The 21,898-nt window shown below is 40.8% G+C and overlaps 1 protein-coding gene across 2 annotated transcripts in view; it reads left to right on the forward strand.

The window, feature by feature from the left end:
• The window catches only part of PRKCA (protein kinase C alpha), a 360,615-nt gene that overhangs the window by 13,347 nt on the left and 325,370 nt on the right, over positions 1–21,898 (forward strand). The window contains exon 1 of one of the 2 annotated variants that reach the window (XM_064495637.1): positions 17,945–17,964. The exons of the other annotated variant lie outside the window; for it this stretch is intronic. The gene's annotated coding sequence lies outside the window, so the exon portion shown is untranslated. Of the gene's footprint in view, positions 1–17,944; positions 17,965–21,898 lie in introns of those variants that run through there. 2 annotated transcript variants of the gene reach the window in all.

A 21,898-nucleotide genomic window follows, 5' to 3' on the forward strand; every position in this document is an offset into this window, starting at 1 on the left:
TTTGGTGGCTTTGTTTTCTGTAATATAAGTAACCCCATCCTTAGAAATGAGATTATTTCTGAATAGTGTACAGCCAAACATAGAAGTAAAACCTTAGTTTCAATGTTGTTGACTTGAGGTTCTGATCTTAGAAATATATACGTAAATACACAAAATATAGAAAATGACAGAACTGAAATTAAACATGGATGTTTATGCTTACCTTCTTCAGTATTTTCTATCTAAATCCAAATACAACAACACATCTTGTAAATGTTCCTTAGAAAAATTTCCTTCATGTCCTAGATTCCTAAGTTGCTTTAAAAATGAGCCAAAAAGGATGGTTCCTGTTTTTTCCTTGGTGAGGTTTCCCTGCCCTACTCCTAGACATCTCTATTGCTCCAAGAGTCAGTCTTTGAACTAGATTCAGAATTAGGAAGTTCTAATGATCACCGTGTATTTGATACATATGGATAATTTTGAAGATTTGATAGGACTCAAGTGTTGAGAATAGGAAGTTTCCGTGCCACCCTTTTTGCTCCTTTGTGCGGCTGCCAAGTGGAAGTTAATGCCTGCTTTGAATAATAGGCATAATAGTCTTTTCAAATTCAGCTCAATTTTCTGGAAAAATCTTGGATTCTGGGGTGGGGCAGTGAGTGGGAACTGGCAGTTTTATAAACTAAAACTTATGCCAACTACATTTCATCCTCAAGTGATTAAACCATCCTTGGCTTCAACTGGAGTTTGTTTCTCATTAAGCTCCTTAAGCCTTTGGAAGAAGGTTTTTCCTTCAAACTTTTGTTTTGAACTAATTTCCAGACACTGGAAAGTTGTAAAATGGTACAGGGAGTTTCTGTATCTCTTACCCAGCTTCCCACAATGTTAACATCTTACATCACCATAGTATAATCATGAAGAACAGGAAATTAACAGTGGTACAATATTAACTAAACTACAGATCATGAATTTTTACCAGTTGTTCCACTAATGTTCTTTCTCTTGGAGGATCCTATACTGGATCCCACAGTGCATCTAATTTTTTAGTCTTGGAGGTAAATAGTTTTTTTTTTTTAGTCAGAGTTGTAAGGGTGTATTAAGTCTGCTCATGCATTGGTGCAATCAAATGTCTTCCTTGATTACAAATTAGACCAATCCTGTTTTTTTTAAATCACTGTTGTTGCATTGGCATAATGCCACTCTGGGTGGAGTCTGCCTGTGGTCACTGGTTTTGGGGTGGTTGTTGGTTTATATCGCTTGTTATTGCCAGGAATCTTATTTACAAGCAGAATAATAGAAGTGGAAGCATCTGTAGGTCAAGGATCTCCTGCGTTTGCCAGGTTTTTTCCTGGAGAAATGAGCTAGAAATTCAGAGCTTGATCTGGAAAGCCAGCTTGTTCTCTAGACTATTGGCCAAAGAATTTTGTGTGATGGGAGTGCTCTATAATCTGTACTGTCTAGTATGGTAGCCACTAGCACCATCTGGAAAATTAGCACTCAAAATGTTGAACTTTTTTTTGTTTATTTTAAATTAAAGTTTAAAGATAAATAGCTACATGTAGCGAGTGGCTGTGGTATTGGAGAGTTCAGCTTTAGAGCATCCTTAAGGAGTAAAATTGGATCGTACCTTCTAAACCTTTTGTTGTAAATAAAACACAAATATGTAAGACCACACAGAAGATGGATGGTTTAATGAATTACCATAAAGCCAGCATTGCTGTAACGACTACCCAGGTCAAGTAGTAGAACTTGGCTAGTCCATTTACCTCATTTCTTCCTCCAAAGTAACTACTTGCATGACTTTTAGACCCATCACTTGTGTGCACTTCTTTTAGCTTTATCACCCAAATGGTTATTCCTAGATGATGTTTAATCTGGTGCATTTAAAAATAATTGGAACTGTCCTTAAGTCTCTAATCTGCAACTTTCTCTTCCACCCCCATTTCCTTGTAACTTACCTGGGGGAGGAGGGTACCTGGGTTTTTGGACCTCTAAAGTTTCTCACAGTCAGAGCCTTGGTAATTGCATGCACCTAGTATAGTACATCTTATTCCTCTGTGTTTCCTGCAAATTGGCATCTGGATCCAGAGGCTTGATTGGACTCCAGTTCAATTTGGGTCATATAGTTTAAGATGCCTTTTTAAGGTCACATGCATATTAGTTACATGTATATTGGTGTGGAAAGAACATGGGGTATTTTTTCCTACCAAAGTATCCAACATCGAGAAGTTAATTAGCTACATCAGTTTAAGTTGTACAGTATATAGTGTGAAGCATGGAAACATCTACTGCATGCTACTTGTGGACAAGTAGATTGTCAGAGGTTTTTCTAGATGGATGGTGTTCATTACATCTCTATGCAAACTGTAGTTTTCCCAAGTGCTTCTGTGGGCAAGGAGTTGGTGTGTGTTCACGTGGGTGGTTTTATCTGTCTGGGTGGTGGAAATAATTGCTAATTGAATTGTTACGTAGCCCTTTACTTGGCTAAACCTCACCCACATGACTGCATATACTTCTGTTCTGGTCTTTCCAACACAAGATCAAAGTTGGGCTTTCTAGTTGTTTTTGTGCACTGGAACATGCGGGGGCAAAGTAAGCACATGAGAGGTGAGTTTGGTGTCTTTCTATTTGAAGAAGCAGAAGGTCGATTTCTAGATCTGTTGTATACAGAATCATATACTAACTGGTGATCTGGAAGAGGGTTTTCATAAGACTCAGGGTCTGTTCACTCTTATCAGAGTTTAAAATACAACTGGATAAGTACGACTTATACAAAGAGTACTAAAGAATACTTACATTAAAAAAAAAAAGTCCACATGCATAAGTTAAAGTGTAAAAATCAAGAGACCTTCCTCTGACAAATGAGCATTAGACTGTGAATAAGGTGATCCTGGTTTTTAAATCCAGTTTAGGCCTCTGTCCTCTTTGCGCTGGGGTCAGACTCTATTGGGGATAGCAAGTCTGTGACGTTCCTGCCAGCTGCTATGGCTGATTTCAACTTCAGAATCCTCAACTCAGGGCTCCAAGGAGCCATTACGTATCAGTGGATTGGAATTGACATACTGATGTGGAAGACCAAATGTGTCCTTCCTAGGCCGTCCACTTTCCAAGTGTCCTCCCGACTACTGATCTCCTGAGGCTAGAGATCTTTGGTAGCATGGCTCACCTTGCTTCTCCATGTTTATATACACTCTCCTTTAATTCTTTTGTGTGTATATATATTTTTATTGAAGTACAGTCAGTTTACAACGTTGTGTCAATTTCTGGTGTACAGCATTATGCTTCAGTCATACATGAACATACATATTCATTTTCATATTCTTTTTCACCATAAGTTACTACAACGTATTGAATATAGTTCCCTGCACTATGCAGTATGAACTTGTAGTTTATCTATATAAGTATCTGTAAATCTCAAACTCCCAGTTTATCCCCTCCCACCCGCTCTTCCCCTTCCTTTAATTCTTCATTGAAGCACACTATCTTGAAAAAAAAATCCATGGTACTGAACTTTTTACTAAAAATATTATTGAAATGCTGAAAGTTTCATGCAAAACAAACCACTGGTTGCTGGGAATTGGCCTTCAGCCAGGAGCTGAGTTGGTTTAGGATGAGAAAAAAAACCCTGATCTGATCCTCAATGTTTTTCTTCATTGGCAGCATGTAAAATGTTAAAAAATTTTTTTTTTCTAATTTCTGTTGGGTGTACAGGCCAGTGTTTTTTACCATCTAATTTATGTGAACTCCTCTAATAGTTGAAATCTGGTATATTTGCATTGTTTTGGTTTTGTGGCCTTTTACAGAGCTCTGTGACCCAAATAGTCACTCCAGAGCCCCTTTCTAATCTGGAGAGGAAATAACAAGATAAATACTAGGAGCATAACTTTGTGTTTTATCTTGTAGGAGCTGTAAGGCTGAAATAATGGTACCTTCACCCCAGTGATGCTTGATGCTGGTGGGATTCAGAAATGCGTTGAGGAGGAGCTCATGGTGGAGGCAGCGAGTCAGGAGGGAGTGTCCTAAAACTATCTGAGAACAGTGAAGGGAGATGAGAAAAGCCCTAAAGGGTGGGTAGTTGGGATTTTTTTTCCTTTTTTTTTTTTTTGAGAGCTTGCTTACAATCCTTTGAGCTAGATAGAGCCCTAGGATTACTTAGAGTTTATAGGACTGCATGCTTTTGCATGCCCAAATCCTATTTGTGCAAATTTGACCTTTAAAATTTCCATTACTGTCTCTCATCCTGTCTCTCCTTTCCCCCCTTTAAAAAAAAAAAAAAAAAGCTGGCCTTTGAGACGTTTCAGGTTTTACGGTTGATGTTAAAAGGCTCGAAGGTCTCCATCTATGGCTGACTGCCCTCTATCTCCTCATTTGATTTTATGTTCAGTACATATTGTCTACCAGGCACTGTGCTAGCTGCTGGGAATAATGGTACCTAACATTTATTCACCATGGCCTTTGTGTTATGGCCCAGGGTTGAACATTTTACATAGATAACCTGGAGATGTCTTAAATAAGAAAGGTGGTTTTATCACCTGTCAAGTGTTGCCTGAATCATACAACCAAGTGATTGGTTGGGGTTAGGGTTTAGGGTTAGGGTTGGGGTTAGGGTTGGGGTTAGGGTTGGAGTTGAGGTTGGGGTTTAGGGTTGGGGTTAGGGTTAGGTTTAGGGTTAGGATTTGGGTTAGGTTTAGGGTTAGGGTTTAGGGTTAGGGTTGGGGTTGTGGTTAGGTTTATACTGGAACATGGATCTTGATGGTAGGTTCACTTGCTTCTTTTCATCCCCACATGGATTTTGGTGATGCTTCACCCAAAGAGGTTTTGAAAGGTAAATTCTTCATGGGTTTGTATATTTTAGAAAACACAGCCCCCTGATTTTACACGGTGGGTCCCGATGTCGTCTTCCCTCCCTGCTGCCTCACCATCCTTCATGATAAAACATGGAAGAGAACACGCTCTTTAATTTCCTGTCTTATATCCTGATGGTATATAATGATGCTATAAAACAAGTGCAGCCAAGCCTAGCAAACTGCATTGAGGAGGTTTCAAAGATACACAGAACAAGTTTATGTCGAAAATAATTCAGTCACTTCGCTTTCTAAGAGCAACCTTCTTCTGTCCTAATCTGAGGATGGAAACAAGTTAGTTAATTGTGTTTGCTGTATGTCTTCCCTGTCCATTCTTCTGAGCTGCTGAGATCCATTATGTTGAGCTTAGCCAGAGTTGGGTGGTGTCTGGCCATCACAACCTCAGCTTCCCTCAGAATGGGCAGTGTGTACTTACAGGTGTTCACTGGATTCATTTTTTGGGTTTCTATTTAGGTGGGCCTCTAGTTTATCACTGTCTGTAAATTCTTGATATTCTAAAGTTTGATGAAGGGGAGATTTGTTGAAAATGGTATCAGATCATACTTTCTTTTACTTCTGATAACCAGTTGATTGAAAAATATTCCTATGTTTGTGTCATTTCTTTAAGTTCCATATACTTGAAGTCAGATCTGTCAACTTATGTCCTCTATCCACGTGCCCTCATTCTCTATTTCAGTTCATCCTTTCTGCTCTGTCCTTATGCCTCCTCTTGCCTCGTGATTTTGGAAATGGAAGTCATCACATAGTTGAATATTTAGTCTTACAAGCTTGGGAGAATCCTCTCAAAATGAAGTCTAAAGTTTTAGGTGACTGTTTACTCAATAGAGACTTACCACCGCTCCATCTGCCAGGCAGGGTATCTTAACGCTGGAGATACAAACAAACCAGACTCTGCTCTGATCCCTCTAGTAATGGACCCAGCCACTAACCGAGTCATAATGTGGACAGACAACCATGGACAGCTCATGGAATTGTGCAGGAAAGGCCAGAGGACTTCGGCAGTGGGTGGCAAGAAGAGGCGTCTAACTTAAACGGGGGTGGGGGCGGTGTCAGGAAAGAGCTCACCTAAGGAAGTACTTGAGCTATAAAGAGTGTGGAGAGGAGTTATCTGGGTGAAGGAAAAAGGAAGAGCCTTCTGGGTAAAGCAGCCAGCACGTGCAAAGTGGGGCCCTGTCTGTTCCAGGAACCAAAAGTGGTCCTTAGTTACTGGAGGGTTTTGAATGAGAAGTAGCACCAGGTGAGAGAAGGCTGGAGAGGTAGGCAGGGGTCTTAGACCATGGTAAGGATTTCAGTCCTTTGGCCTAAGAGCCATGGGGATCCATCACAGGTTAAGGAAGGAGGTAGCCTGATTAGAATTGCATGTGCTGTTATATGGAGAGCTAATTCGACGTGGGCGAGAGTGGATGGGGCAGCTTACTGGGAGGCGCAGCCCTCACTCTAGTGAGACTGGGTTCCTGAAACTGAGGAGGTGGTGGAGAGGTGTTGACAAACCCAGGGTCTCTTTAGGAGGTGAAACCGGCTGGACACCACTGTGAATGAATTGGATGTGGGAGGGAGGAGCAGGTGTCAGTGGAATGGGCAGTGGTGACGTTCACTGTGATGAGCTAGAAGACCGGGTTTCAGGGAAGAGCACACGGTTTTGAACCTGTTGAATGAGAGGTGCCTTAGAGATCTCCAGAGGAGGAGAGGAAAGTCGGGAAGGCAGCTGGATGCAGGCACTGAGACCGAGAGAGAGGCCAGAGCTGGGGAGGGGCAGATGTGAGTCATCTCACAGGTGGAAATGGTTGAATGGCTGAGAGCAGCGTTCCCAGAGAGAGGGAACCAAGCAAGTGCAGTCAGCGTGGTGGAACGCTGCCCATCAGATGAGAGTGAGTCTGCAGAAGGGGAAGGAGTGGGGGTGGGGGCAGGAACAGAGCCCAGGGACTGTGGTGTAGGAAAGCCAAGGGAAGAGGAGGACCAGTTGCTGTGGGTAGGGTCAGGTTTACAGACAACAGCTGGGTTGACGAGCTCTTGGGGCCGGAACTTGGTTGCCCTGGGGCAGAACATAAAGGAGACAGCAGCTCTCTGAGCAGTTACTGAGGACTGTTCAGTTTAAATGCATCCTGGTGCTCATCAGGGTAGTTTGTCTTTCTGTGCGCTGTCCTTGAGGTTATGGCTCCCTAGAAATGTCTCTTTCAACCGATCAGCATTTTTTTTTTCAAAATTGAGTTTTTTAATTCTTAAATTTTCATCCAACACCCAGTCTTCATTGAACTGGATCTTGTTTTGATCCCCTCTCTCTCCATCTCTCTTGGGTATTAATACAGAAGGAAACATCTGGGAAGATAAGCTGTTCTCAGATGATAATGAACTTGTACGTGACTCAGGGAGGCAGGAACCCCAACCATCACCCTTTTGCCTTTATTTACTCAGCCAGGACATTTGTATTTATCAGTAAAAGGACTTAATTTTCTTTTGTCATACGGCTGTGATATCTCCTCATCCTATCAGAGATAAAACGGATCAGTGAGCAAGGGAGCCTTTGTCGGTGTTTGAGAGAGATTTTATTAAGCTAGAATTATTTTTTTATTAAGCTAAAATATTCTGTTAGAGTCTGAACTCCATTTACATGTATTTTGTTAAGAGGGTATCAGCATGATTGCAGAAGAAGGGATATTTGGAGGATCACATGCTCTGGCATTAACTAGATTACGGAATTTCATAAATACGTTAAGACGGACTTTAAAACAGCAACAGGGAAAATGACTTTGGACGCATCTGTGTGTGTGGGTGAGACTGGTGGTAGGATTAACGGCTTCCAACTCTGTGGGGATCCTGGTCTGAATGAAGGAGGCACAGCCTGCTTGTGCCTTCACTCTTTCTACTCTAGGACCGTTAACTTCTGTTCTCTTCTTAAGAAATTTGTTTAGTTAACTGCTTTGCATTTTTAATCCCTGAAGCAGCTCTATAAATTAACACGGGGGTGTGTCTAGGATGCTGCTGCTGAAAACAGACCTGAAGATAAGTTGTTCTTGAGTGCTTTTGGGGTGATAGACAGGTGTGGGATATCAGAATAATCTGGGATCTTAACCTGAGTCCTGGAGGCAGTGAGCTATCGGGGAAGAGAGGTTGGGTGTCCGACTGTCATGTCTGTATTTTGACAGCCTCAGTTTGGGTTGCTTTCTGTCCTTCCAACCTTTCCCTTGACCTTGATTCATTTTTCTGAGCTTAAGTATAAATCAGACCCCTATGCATCTCCTCTCTTTAACCTCTGAAGACTCCCATATACATTTATTCTCTCCCGTGTGGTTGGTGCCACATTCTGTGTTTACTGTCTTCATGCTTTCATTGCACTGGGTCAGGATTGTGAAGGTTGCGTGTCACGGCAGTATGTTAATCCCCAAATCTGTCTGCACCTCCTTCACCGTGCACGTCTATTGCAAGTCAGCATGTAGAACCTAAGGCTGCCTCCTCCAGAAGCTGGGGAGGAGACCACGTATCATGCAGGGACCTTCCCTGCTTCAGCTCAGGGCATTATGCTAAGTGCAGTAAGCCAGTCTCCATAGAAGGCACCATGATTCCACTTATATGAGGTACCTAGAGTAGTCAGCTTCGTAGAGACGAAGTAGAATGGTGGTTTCCAAGGGGATGGGGAACGGGGAGTTAGTGGTTAAAGGTAGTTTCAGTTGAGGAAGATGAAAGAGTTCTGGAGTTGGATGGTAGTGGTGTTTGCACAACGATGTGAATGAAGTTAATGTTACAGAACTGTACATTTAAATGGTTAAGATGGTAAATTGTATGCTATGTACAAGATACTACAATTTAAGAGAATACATTGTGATCATTTCCCACATTAAATATTCTTTGAAAACATAGATATAATATTCCATTATATGGAAACTTTTTCCGTTTTCTTTGGGCAACAACCTTGTTCCATTTTTCACTAATCTGAGCAGTTTTGTAAATAATATCGTTGTGTATCAGTTTTATCTTTACAGATACTATCAGTTTCTAGATGTGAGGTAATTAGGCTGCATGGTATGGCCCTTAAGGCTTTTGATCCATATCAGCACGTTACCTTCTTTTTAAATACCCTTTACATAGTAAACTAACATTAAAAAAAAAAATCTTATTGAACTGTAGTTGATCTACAGTGTTTCAGGTGTACAGCAGAGTGATTCAGTTATACGTATACATACATATATATTCTTTTCAGATTCTTTTCCATTGATATTACAAAAAGTTAAATGTAATTCCCCGTGCTCTACAGTAGGTCCTTGTTTATCTATTTTATATATGGTAATGTGTCTGTTAATCCCCAACCGCTAATTTATCCCTCCCCACCGTTTTGCCTTTGGTAACCATAGTTTGTTTTCTATGTCCATGAGTCTGATTTTGGTTTGTAAATAGAATTTGTCTTTTTTTTTTTTTTAAGATTCCACATGTGAGTACCATAGGGTATTTGTCTTTCTTTGTCTGACTTACTTCACTCAATATGATAATCTCTAGATCCATCCATGTTGCTGGAAATGGCATTATTTCATTCTTTTTATGGCTGAGCAGTATTCCAGTGTGTGTGTGTGTGTGTGTGTATACACATACATGTGCACACACCATAGCTTCTTTATCCCGTCATCTGTTGATGGACATTTAGGTTGTTTCCATGTCTTGGCTGTTAATAGTGCTGCCATGAACATTGGGGTGCATGTGTCTTTTCAAATTAGTTTTTCTCAGGATATGTGCCCAGGAATGGGACTGCTAGATCACATGGTAAGTCTGTGTTTAGTTTTTTTAAGGACTGTGCATACTATTCTCTAAAGTGGTTGCACCAATTTAGATTCCCACCAACAGTGTAGGAGGGTTCCTTTTTCTTCACACCCTCTGCAGTATAATTTGTAGACTTTTTAATGATGGCCACTTTGACTGGTGTGAGATGATACCTCATTGTAGTTTTGACTTACCTTTCTCTAATAATTGGTGGTATTGAGCATCTTTTCATGGGCCTGTTGACCATCTGATGTCTTCTTTGGAGAAATGTCTTATTTATGTCTTCTGCCCATTTTTTGATTGTTTTTTTTTTCTATTAAGTTGTATGAACTTGTGTATTTTTGAAATTAGTCTCTTGTCAGTCATGTCATTTGCAAATATTTTCTCCCATTCTGTCCCACTCTGTAGGTTGTCTTTTTATTTTGTTTATGATTTCCTTTGCTGTGCAAAAGCTTTTAAGTTTAGGGCTCATTTGTTTATTTTTGCTCTTATTTGTTACCCTAGGAGCTGGTTGGAAAAAAAAATCACTGAAATTTGTCAGTGATCTGCCTATGTTTTCCTCTAGGAGTTTTATAGTATCCAGTCTTATATTTAAGTCTATTCTGAGTTTATTTTTGTATATGGTGCTAGAGAATGTTCTAATTTCAGTCTTTTACAGGTAGCTGTCCAGTTTTCCCAGCACCACTTATTGAAGAGACTGTCTTTTCTCCGTTGTATAATCTTGCCTCCTTTGTTGTAGATTAATTGACCATAGGGATGTGGGTTTATTTCTGGGCTCTCTGTCCTATTCCACTGATCTGTGTATCTGTTTTTGTGCCAGTACCGTACCGTTTTGATTACTGTTGCTTTATAAACTACTAACCTTTTGCCATTTACATACATTGTAATTATTTACCCTTCTCAGGTCCATTTGTGCACCCTCCCCCTCCCCTGCCCCCAGCCCCAAGTAACTTTGTGACTTATTTCGACCGTCTTTTGTAGGAAGGACCCTGCACGTAGAAGAGTTGGGAGGAGACAGCCCCACTGCCCGTGACCACCTCTTGTCTGCAGTGTGGGATGGAGTCAGTCGTGAGGGCCGGCCAAGTCTCCAGCCGGCATTTGTGCTTGGGGCTAGGTCAGCATGGGCTGCATCATGCAGTCCGTTCCTGTCAAGGGCTGTGTGCTTGAGCTGGGTCACTCAGCTCTGAAGTCTGTCTCTACTGCCCACGTTCTTCAAGCTCTGATCTGTGCTTACAATGCACTTATTTCGGGAAAGTGCGAGATCCCTTGGATCCTGGTTGGGTCTTGGTATGAAATCTGAGATTAGGTCATTTGTTGCCCTTCTTCCTAAGTTTGACTCTGATGTGTAGGTCCACTTTGTTTATAAGAATCTGTTTAATTAGAATAGATCATCATTTTCACTTCCTCTGCAAAGTCACACTCACAAATCTTGGGAGGAAGGGAAGCAGATTGGGGGATGAGGCTATGGGGAACCCCAAGATGTTTGGGGGCTTGGAAAGGATGAGAGGTAAGGGGATGAGAAAGGAGTATAAACCATTAGCTGTCTCCGACGACCAAGCGTCCTTCCGTGTAACTTCATCCTTGCAATCTGAAGATTTTTTGGCCCACTTTACAAGCTAGGAAACCACCTCTTTAAGAGATAAGTAACTTGTCCAAGTTCGAAGAACAACTGTTTGTGGTGGACCAAGGATTTAAACCTGCGTGAACTGATAATGAAACCCAATCTCTTTCTAATATACCTCAATGTCTTTTGTTAGGGGAAATTTACCAGAAAAGTTGGCATTGGCCTTTTGACTTTAGGCATTAAAGAGCTTGATGCAGTGGATTACTGGGAGAAATCCTAATTGCAGAAGCTTTAGCCCATGACTAATGACTTTTTTTGCCTTTCCATGAAGCCAAAAGTCTTTAAATTCTTGTTGCTACAATGTGTAAAAAGCATAGATACCTATTTGTTTTTGGTATTTTTTAACCTGGAAATCTTTTTTTCTCAAAGTCTCAGTTGTGACAGGTGACTTGCTCTTGGAGAGGTAGTTTTAACCCTGTCTGTGAATTCCTCCAGCAGACTGTCCAGTTCTTCTTGAAAGATGTCCTTAGGCATTTGAAAAGTCCTCTGGGGAGCTGCTGTTAACCCAGCCTCACACTTCACCTTCTGTTCAGGGAGGTTTGGAATTGGCATCAGTCCTAGGGCTGCCAGGTGTGGGTTGCAATCACTAGAAAACATTGGCTTTCTTTGGTCACTGACCAAACTTGCCTGGCTCTAAACTGAAGACTTCAGAACTGGCTGTTTGGACTTACTATGTAAAAAGCCCACTTTGGCTGCAAACCACACTCTGCATATTAGCATAAGCAACTAATGTTGCTTTATAGTAAAATTTATACTAAATTTATAACAATTTATACTAAATTGTTATCCTCCAGGGGAGAGGATGAGCAAAGGCTGGCACTGAGAGCACCTGCCAGGGCTTTATATGTTCCTCGTATTGGTTTTCTTGACTTCTAGGATTATTTTCATGATGCAGCTGTTCAATAAGCAAATTTGGTATGCTAAGGGCGTACCACTTCCCCCCACTCATTTTAAACAGATGGGGTTTGGAGTTGTTCAGAGCTGTCTTATAGATTAGATTTTTTAAATATACACGAACCAAGATTCTGCAGCTGCTTCGGGGCTTTGACAGTGTTTTGAGGAGGCTGCAGTAGGAAGAAGGGGAAAACATTTTGTAGAATGGACTATTAACCAACGATCAAGTTTTTTGTTTTTTTTTTTTAATTTTAATTGGCTCTTCCTGGCAGAGGTTTCTTACAGCTGGTTCTCAGACACCGACAACTATTTCTGGTCAGTTGTGGTTGTAGATAGCAAACAAATTCACCAGGCCGTTGGGTTACTGCATTTGGAAATGTCTCCTGATCTCAGGGAAATAGAAGGAAAGGAAAAGGACATACTTGTGGCCACCATCCTAGGCTCACTGGTCTAGCCGTGCTGTCGTTTGAGCTTTATGAGGCGGTAATTGCCACAGTGCTCAGTCAGGCTGGTCTGTCTTGCAGGTATTCCTTAGGCATCTGTGGAAGAGTTTGTGCCTGTGTGTTGGAAAGAAAGATAGGCTGGGAGGTAGATGACCGTTTTGATTCCGATAACTCTAGCAGTAAAAGGAGTGGAACAGATACAGAACTTACCACAGTTACTGTAATAGTATCAGTGGAGAGGGAGGGATGGCTGGGGGTTTTGAAGCTGACTTGCAACACTTACGTCTGGAGTTGTGATCTTAGAGTGTTATAAAGTCCCCAGAAGGTACTTCCTTCATCACTGCCTTAGGGAGCTAGCACTGTGGTCCCCGATGTGTGTTTGCCCCAGTACTTAATTCATCTTTTAAAATTGGGCCTCCTGAAAATGGAGTGTCTGAAAAGAAAAATAGATTCTCTTGTAAAAACCCAAATTTCTTAAGCTTCCACTTAGTTTTTTTTTTAACAAACCACTTCGAAGCTAACAAATTGAACTTCAGCTTACGCTTAAAAAAAAGTCTTATATGGCTCCTACTGTTTTCCTAGAATTATTGAAAAACCATTCCTTTAAAGGAATTTTTTGTTTCTATTCTGTTGCTTCAAAACCTAATATTGTTTTGTCATTGCTACTTGAGGGGAACTTAGAAAGAAATATAACAGCTGCTCTGGAGTACGTCTAAAGAACTGTAAACTCCGGAATCTTGTTTTTCCTCGACTCCTTTCTCTTCCCCTCAAAGACCTTTAAATAGAAGCTGTTTCCTTTTGCTGCCTTAAAACCCCAAACCCTATCTTATTTCTTCCAGTTACTGAGCAAAGAGTGGCAGCTTGCCTCTGAAGGCCACCAAAAAGGACAAAAAGATTTTATGGAAATAGCCTGATGTTAACTTAGGTCTTCAAACTAGAAAGTTCCCCAAAGTAACACAATAACCCAAAAGTAAGAGTCCATCTTGGAACCTGCCAATTTTGATATGAATGCATGCTTAGTCAGGTTTTCAAATGCTTTTATAAAATTATGTAATAGAAGTGAAAGCGAGAGGTCTGAATTATAAAGTGTAAGCCTTAGCATTTGATGTGCACTTTAGTTCTGGGCTTAACAGGAAGGACCATTTTGGGTTAAAAAGGTATGGATTAGTTCTGTGCTAAACACACTTTCATCTTGTTTGTGAATTGCATTAAACTCTCTGGGGTCACGAAAGACGTTTAAGCCTTACAGGCAAGCTACACACCATAATATCTTGTATTAGACAATTGCTTAGACAAAAACCATGGACTTTTTGCTTGAAGATAATCTCAGTTAATGGCAAACAATTACCAGGGCCTCAGGGAACTAGACTAGGTTGGCCTTTGGCGAGGTACGGGGGAATCCTGGTGTTGGCAGTGGCAAATGTAGTTTGTGAGAACGAGGTCCCTGTTTGGTTTAGGTTGTGACTGAATGTTCCAGAGGCTCTCGTAGCAGACGGGTCAGCAGAGACATGCTGCTTCTGTCCACAAGATGAATTAGGCCTGAGTATAACTGCGGCTTCTTCATCTCTTGAGGATGGGAGTGCATAAATGACATTCGGAGAGAGGAGAAAAATTAAAGCATAAATATTAGGGTCTTTAACATGGTCAGTGGAGGGCAAAGAAAAATGTCACAATTGGGTGCTGTTGTCTGTTCAAAGCAGGCGAAGCCTAATTGAATTTGGATATCTCAGAAATCCCTTATGCAGAAGTCATTCGTATTCATCATTGGGAGAGCAGTTGTGTGCTGTCAGGCCAGAAGGCATTCTCAAATTATTTGGCAGTTCAGGTAAGGGACCATTCACGGTCCCACAGGGCCCAGGAGGAACCTGACAGTTCCTGTCACAAGGTCCAGTGTCTGGAGTCTGGGGTCAGAGGAGGGCAGGCAATCAAGTCCTTAAATCGTCTGTGCCTGCAGAAAGGATAGATGCCCTGTTACAGATCTGAAAAAGCACCTGCATGGATCTTTGTAATTCTTTACTTTTTTTTGGAAAGACAAACCACAGACGTCCCAACACCTTGCTGAACCTTTTTTTTTTTTTTTTTTTTTTTTTGGCTGGTCCCAGATCTCTGTCCAGAAGCTGCTAGCTTCCTTACTCTTTAATAAAAAAGTTCTGGGAGATGGCCAGACCTCCCAGTTTCTTCATGTGACTCCTGCTTGTTGGCAGCAGACGGTAAATATTAAGCAAGCTTTTCAAATTCGGTTTCAGTCTGTCGGATCACAGTCACGTTTTTTTTTTCCTGCAATAACTATTGAAGGTGCAAATTCTGATAGGTATTAAGCAGTTTTTAAGAATTTAACATCTGTGTTTTGAATGAGTTACCCTTTTAGAGGCCCAGAGTTGAGCGAGGCATGTTTTGAAATGTGGGCTGTGATTCTTACGAGGTGGGGAGATGTGCTTTGCATTGTGAGTGCTTAATTCTGAATCTCTCCCCTTGGAAGAAGCTTGCTGAAGGCTAAATACTTAAAACAACTAGAAATAGCTTTGGAATTTGGAGAAGTACACACAAGGAAGGAATGGTTTGGGTGAGATGAGTTAAGAATGGTAATCAGTCACAAATGATTAACTAGATAATTTGATTGTGCCAGGATGATCCTAGCACAGGGTGGTGTTAGCTTGGAATTTGAGACTGAACTTGACCTCGTTATCTTCTGAGTATTTCTTGCGTGAATGAATATCTTTTGCATGTTGCCCTAAATTTTTTTTTAAGCCACCTTGCATGTTACTGCAGTTTATTAAGGGAACATCTCAAACAGGAAGGTGACTTGTATCATTGTAACACATGTCTAGTGTATTGCTTTTTTTGACTCTTGGACAAGGAATTCAAGAGTCAGGATTATCATATGGGCCACAGATATGATATATGTGGTTTAATAGATTGTAAGCTATTTTCAGACTGTTTTGTGGTTATAAATTCCACCATTGAACAGATGTTTTCTGGACCACCTATTATATGCAGGATCCAATGGGTGTGGCACTGGGCAAATCAATTGTGGCCCTACTTCTAAGGGAGTGCTGAAACCCATCCAATTAAAAACTGAATGAAAACAAGGAATTTGGAGATGAAGATATTGTGGGAGGTGGGGTGAGCATCTGAACCTATTTACATGTAGGTAGAACTAGTGCCAAACAATGAAGGGAATTATGAGTACAGGACAGAATTTTAAAGGTACAGAGCGAGATACTATAAGCATAATGTAACTAAAGGACAATCTGGAGGTGAAAATTAAAAATGAAAGGAAGTGTTAGCATGCTGATGTCCATGCCTTTCAAAGGAGAGCTAACCGATTCTGCTTAAAACTGAAGGACGTCCTTGAAAAAAGGAACTCAATTTTTTAACATTTTTGATCTTCTCAAACAAAATCACACACAAAAAATTGTTTTGATACAGACAAGCAAATTTAAATTTAATACATAAAAATGAATTAGCACATTGAATATCTCATTTTATAAAATTTTATCTGTCTCTGTCCACCTAACCAATCCATCCATGTACACAGATACCTCACGTGGTCCTTGACTAATGTTAATGATGTTTCCATGTACTCCTGTTTGAGTTGGTTTATTTTGGCATATGTCCTTCTCTCCATTGTATAAGTTCTTGAATTTATTTTAAAAAATGCCAAAATGTTCAAAGATCATTTTGAGTGTTAGGGATATGAATAAATTTTTGTACTCTTAATTTCCAAAACTGTGGTGAGTAGAGAGGTAATACTGTCTTATCATACTGACCATTGGCTGTGTATTATGTTCTACACCCAGCCAGAGGGAATATGGAAGGACCAATTACAGTACAACTGAAGCAATCCTGCCAAAGGATGATGGTGACTTGGATAGAGGAGGTGGCAGTAGAGGTGGAAATAAGAGGCCACACTTGAAAAACGGACAAGACTTAGTGGAAGACTAGATATGGAGCGGGGAGTGTCCAGGGTGGTTCCTGGATTCTGAGCTTGCGATAGGGTAATGGTGGTGTCATTCCCCGAGATAAGACATGATGGAAGGGGAGCCTGATTGTCCATCTGACTCATGAAGCTGGACCAGGTGACCTTGGGCTTTGTTTTAAAATCAGTAGCCTCTTAATGTTTAGCATTGTATGTCTTTAGGGTCCATGAATGTGCTTCCAGGGGCCTCTCCCTCCCTAACTTAGAATAAAAAATCATCAGCATTTTCTGGGGAGAAGTTCCTTCTGTGATCTTTCATTAGACTCTCAGGGGAGAGCCATGACGCAGAAAGGTTAAGAACCACTAAGTATTCCTCACAATGACTGTTCAATAAATGCTTGTCATGGACTCGTGAAGCCCAGGAACAATACCAATGAGTGGAAATTTCCTGTTCAGCTTTGAAAGAGGGAGTTTGAACCACTCCTAAGTGCCATATATATTTTTTTTTTTTAGGATGTCTTCCCTGACCATGGAAGCCCAGTGATCTACCTCTTAATTCCTTTAGCAGTTATTAGGTTACTTAAAAAATTTTTTCATACCCTGCTTAGCCTTTTGAATAGTAACATTAGCATATCCCTGTGCTAGGTATCTTACATCATTATCCCTATGAGATTGGTATTGGCATTCCCATTTTACAGATGAGGAAGCAGGCTTAGAAAATGTAAGTTAATGGTGGGTAGTAAGTGGCAGGACTGGGATTTGAATTGTCTGTTTGACTCCAATCACACTGCTTTCCACTGCATTGACAAGTCCTGTTGATAGAAGTGATATCTGTTCTTTGTATTTTATTGTTTTATACTCAGATCTTTACTGAAAATATCAGTTAAGCATCCTGCAGTCTGTTCTAGTCTCTCTCATGTAGTGACCCTGCAATTGCCTAGAGTAAGATTACCCCTTTTAACTTATTTCCTATCTCTTCTGTAAACTAAGTGTCCTTTTTTATATGTGTGTTTGTGTGTATATATATGTGTATATATTGAAGTATATATATATATTTTTATTTTGAGTATATATTTTATTGAAGTATAATCAGTTTACAATGTTGTGTCAACTTCCGGTGTGCAGCATAGTGCTTCAGTAACACATGACCATACATATATTTGTTTTCATATTTTTCACCATATTTCTACAAGATATTAAATATAGTTCTCTGTGCTATACAGTATAAACTTGTTTATCCATTTTATATATAATCGTTTCTGCAAATCTTCAACTCCCAGTTTATCCCTTCCCACTCCCTTCTCCTCTGGAAACCGTAAGTTTGTTTTCTATATTTGAGTGTCTTTCTGTTTTGTAAATAAGTTTTTTTAGTTTTTGTTTGTTTGTTTGTTTTTAGTTTTTAGATTCCACATATGAGCGATGTCATATGGTATTTTTCTTTCTCTTTCTGGCTTACTTAGAATGAGAATGACAATCTCCAGATCCATCCATGTTGCTGTAAGTGGCATTGTTTTATTCTTTTTTATGGCCGAGTACTATTCCATTGTATAGCTATACCACAGATTCTTCATCCAGTCATCTGTCGGTGTACATTTAGGTTGTTTCCATGTCTTGGCTATTGTAAATAGTGATGCTGTGAACATTGGGTTGCATGTATCTTTTTGAATTAAGGTTCCCTCTGGATATATATCCCCAGGAGTAGGATTAAATGCCCTTTTTTATTCTCTGTCTGAATTTTATTAGGAACTCTTATACCTTGGAACTCTTCTTCTTGCTTTAGAAACAGAATACTGAGATTCTGAGATTCACAGAATTACTATACCCAAGTCAGATTTGAGATTTGTGTGACTGTCCTCACCTCCCTCACTAGTTTTCTAGCCAGTTCTTAGGTTTGTGGTAGTGCCTTTGGTTTTTTTTTTTTTTTTTTTTTTAAGGCTGTGATTGAAAAAGTTCGTTAAAATGTTGGATTTTTGAAGCACTCATTTATGTTCAGCCTGTGTGACTAATGGACAGTTACCTTTCAGTCTTCCCTGGAATCTTGCTTTAATGACTTGCAGAGTAAGGTTTATGTATGGTGTCACTTGCCTGATGACAAGGAAAACCCTTGCCATCTTGGATCACCTTGCCAAGTAGGGGAACCTCCACTTCTCTTAGCACAGATGGGTGGTTTCTAGGTCCCCCTCCTAAAACTAGAGGCTGGCTTTCCCCGGAGCTGCTGGGCAGGGGACCTCTCCTCTACCATGAAAAAAAGGAGAAAGCGTCAGGAGTAGCTGAATGGACCACAGTCCTTCTGATAGTCAACTGATGTCTTCCTCTTAGGAAATTTTATCTTTTATTATGAAATTGTGGACAGGAAAAACAAATATAACAATAGCCTGCAAATTTAGGTTGAAGATCTCTCTAAACTCCAAAGAAATTTGGAAATGAGCAAAAATTGAACATCTGAAAATTCATAGCCCCCACAAGCAATTCCATCAGGTGTATCAGTGTTGTGATTGTGAGAAGGCCAAGTATAGTGCTTGGTTAATTTTATTGAGTGAGACAGGTGGATGAATGGCATTGGAATTTAAGCTCCCCGAGAGCAGAGTTGCTACATTTCTGGGATCATTTTGAAAGGACTGAATAATTACATTGTGAATGGATAACTAAGTGAATGCCAGTAAAAGATGAATTGTTGGGTTGGTTTTAGTAGAAAAAGGACAGACTCTTAAGAGATAAGAGCAAAGTACACATTAAAGTTGAGCTTTTAAGAAATATCATGTCTGTCTTACGATACCAGAACAGCATTTTTATTTAGAAATATTAAACAAGAACTGACTTTGAGTTTTTTGATATAAGTTACATTAAGGTCATAGTTCTTACACCTTTAGGTCTTAGGAACCCCTAAAGTGGTACTAAAAAATTGCAGGGGGGCTCCAAAGAGCTTTTATTTAGGTGGGTTTTATCTACCAATATTAGACATTAAAAATGATAACTTAGAAGTTAAAAATGATGAATTAAACAGAATAACAGAATAAACAGAATTCTGTTTATAACAAATAACAATGATAAGCCCTTTATATGCTGACATAAATCACGTAATTTTATGAAAAAGGATCACATTTTTCAAAACAAAATTTAGAAGTGTTCCACATTGGAAGTTCCTCTAACGTCTGCTTCTGCCTCCATGAAACACATTTGGACTCAGTTGATTTGGCTTTCAGTGTGTTGTGAAATGTCGCGTTGGAAGTGCACGTCAAACATGTGAAGTGTAAAACGGAAGAGTATTTTAACAGCCTTCTCAGATAACTGGAGACGTTGTTCTTTAATATTCATGGTTGGCAAGTTCTTAAAAGTTAGTTGCAGTACAGCATATGAAACAGGTCACCTGTGTCCATCGGCATCAAGTGTTGAATGGCTCTTTGAAACGCCTGTGACCTCATTCTTTGGTTTGGAGAATGCTACTTCACTTAGTCTTGCAAATCTTTTAAGCGTTGATGTATTTCATTATATAAAAAAAACCCAAAATTAGTTAACATTACCATCAGTCTGATCAAAACCCCTTTAGGTGTGAGGAGGCTGTCAGGCTCATGGCAGATGTGAGTTTTCTAAAACTGTTTTTCACTTGAAAGCTTGACTTTTATCATTGGCAATAAACACTGTTAGTTATTACCCCCCAAGTGGCAGGCTCACTCCATTTTCAAGGAGGTATCTGCCAAGTATCCAAGTCTGGATAACCGTAGTTTGGTAGTTGTTTCAAGTAAAAGTGGTGTTGCCTGAAACGAGGTGATGTGACAACCATCACATGCAGAGTGAGGATCAAGTGCCTGGTGCGTCACACTAGGGTATTATCATCGAATTTTTAATGCTTCATCAAGACATTCTTAAATATGAAACTGGCGTTAGAAAGAACAACCTGTGAGTTGATGGTAGGATAGAGTGTCACGCCCGTTAGCGCAGCACGGGGCTGCTGCCTTGATTCACGCTAAGGTACCAGCCGTCTTACTATCACCATTGCTGTCACAGCATCAGGGCAAATGGCAACACAGGCAAGAAGGCAGATAACCTGTTATCAGGAAGATAGTTTTGCCACGTGGACCCTTGAAGATCTGTGGCTCATGCTTTGAAGCAGACTCTGATTTAAGAGTCTGGAAATACCACATTAAAATCCCTACTTAATAGAAATTGTATCAGTTGTCCAGAACAATGCACAACTCAAGATTTGTATTGATCTTAGAAACGCATTTAGGGCATAGCATCATCGCACCCTTATTTTTGTTTCTGGTGTGTTAACATTGGTTTGCACACTTGAGCCTGTAAGAGCAGGCAGTCGACATGTCCCCCGGAGCAGGTTGGACAGCAGAGGGGGTGGGAAGCCTGAAGTTAGGATAATCTGGCAAGTGAATCATCCACATGTGGAGAACAGAGTTGTAAAATTACTCTCTGCTTTAGTCAGCCGCTTAGTTGAAAAGCAAAACTACTCAGTCAAAAAAAATTACAGGTCTCCAAAATAGATACTTTGTGCAAACTTTTAATGTCGCATTTAACTGAGAATGTGTCTGGGGTGGGGTTGGGAATTTTTGTCTCTTGGAATGTAACAGTGTTACTAAGAGCATCAGTAACTTCTCTTAGGAAGTGTTCCAAGTGCACCAGCCGCTGAAAAAGCCTGAAGAGCTGAGGTTTCTTCTCTAAAGGAGCTTCCATCAAGTGGAGAACACTTGACCCTCTTGCTGTGTGTAATTTGATTCCCCTTTAACGTCCAGAGGACGGTCTAATAAACTGTCATACCTGTGGCAGCATTGTAGAAGCAGATTTTTTTTTGTGCTTTCCATTTAAAGTTTGCCTGTAGTGTTTCTCACGAGACCTTTGAAGAGGAGGCAGAGTTCCCGCCGATGCTGCATTTCTGCCGCTCTCCCGTGAGGCTGAACGCACCTCTGCATCCGGCAGGGTTGCGTACTCCTTGGGAAAGGAATGGGAAGCCGGTAGCTCCCAGGAACCACCCCCCCCCCCCGACCTGTCTTAGTGCGTACAGGGCTGTCCAGAGGTTGGCAAATAAGCTGTCACATCCTTGGCTCCCTCTCTCCTCCCTCTGCTTTTAATGTTCCTCCTGGCCTGGTGGCTGGAACACGTGAACCGCCCTCTGCTCAGTCTGGCTGTGAAGGGCTTGCCCGCGTGGGGGCCGTGGGCAGGGCAGGGTCAGGGAGGGTTTCCCGGGGCCTCCCGGTCGCCCGGCTCCCGCACTCCTGCACTGTCTCCAGGCTGCTGCCTGTGCACCGGCGCTGAGTCTGCTCCCTCAGGAGGAGAGCGTTTGGCCTGGTTCCCAAAAACTGCTGGTGCCCTCCTCAGTCGTGGCTCTGATTGGGTGTTCGGTATCTCTCTGGCTGCCTCCCGTGTCTCTTATTTTTAGGGCCTTCGTTCATGTCTTCTGTGTATGAAACATGAAAAGTGAGCT

This window comes from Camelus dromedarius, chromosome 16 (assembly GCF_036321535.1).
Source record: "Camelus dromedarius isolate mCamDro1 chromosome 16, mCamDro1.pat, whole genome shotgun sequence".
Taxonomy (NCBI): domain Eukaryota; kingdom Metazoa; phylum Chordata; class Mammalia; order Artiodactyla; family Camelidae; genus Camelus; species Camelus dromedarius.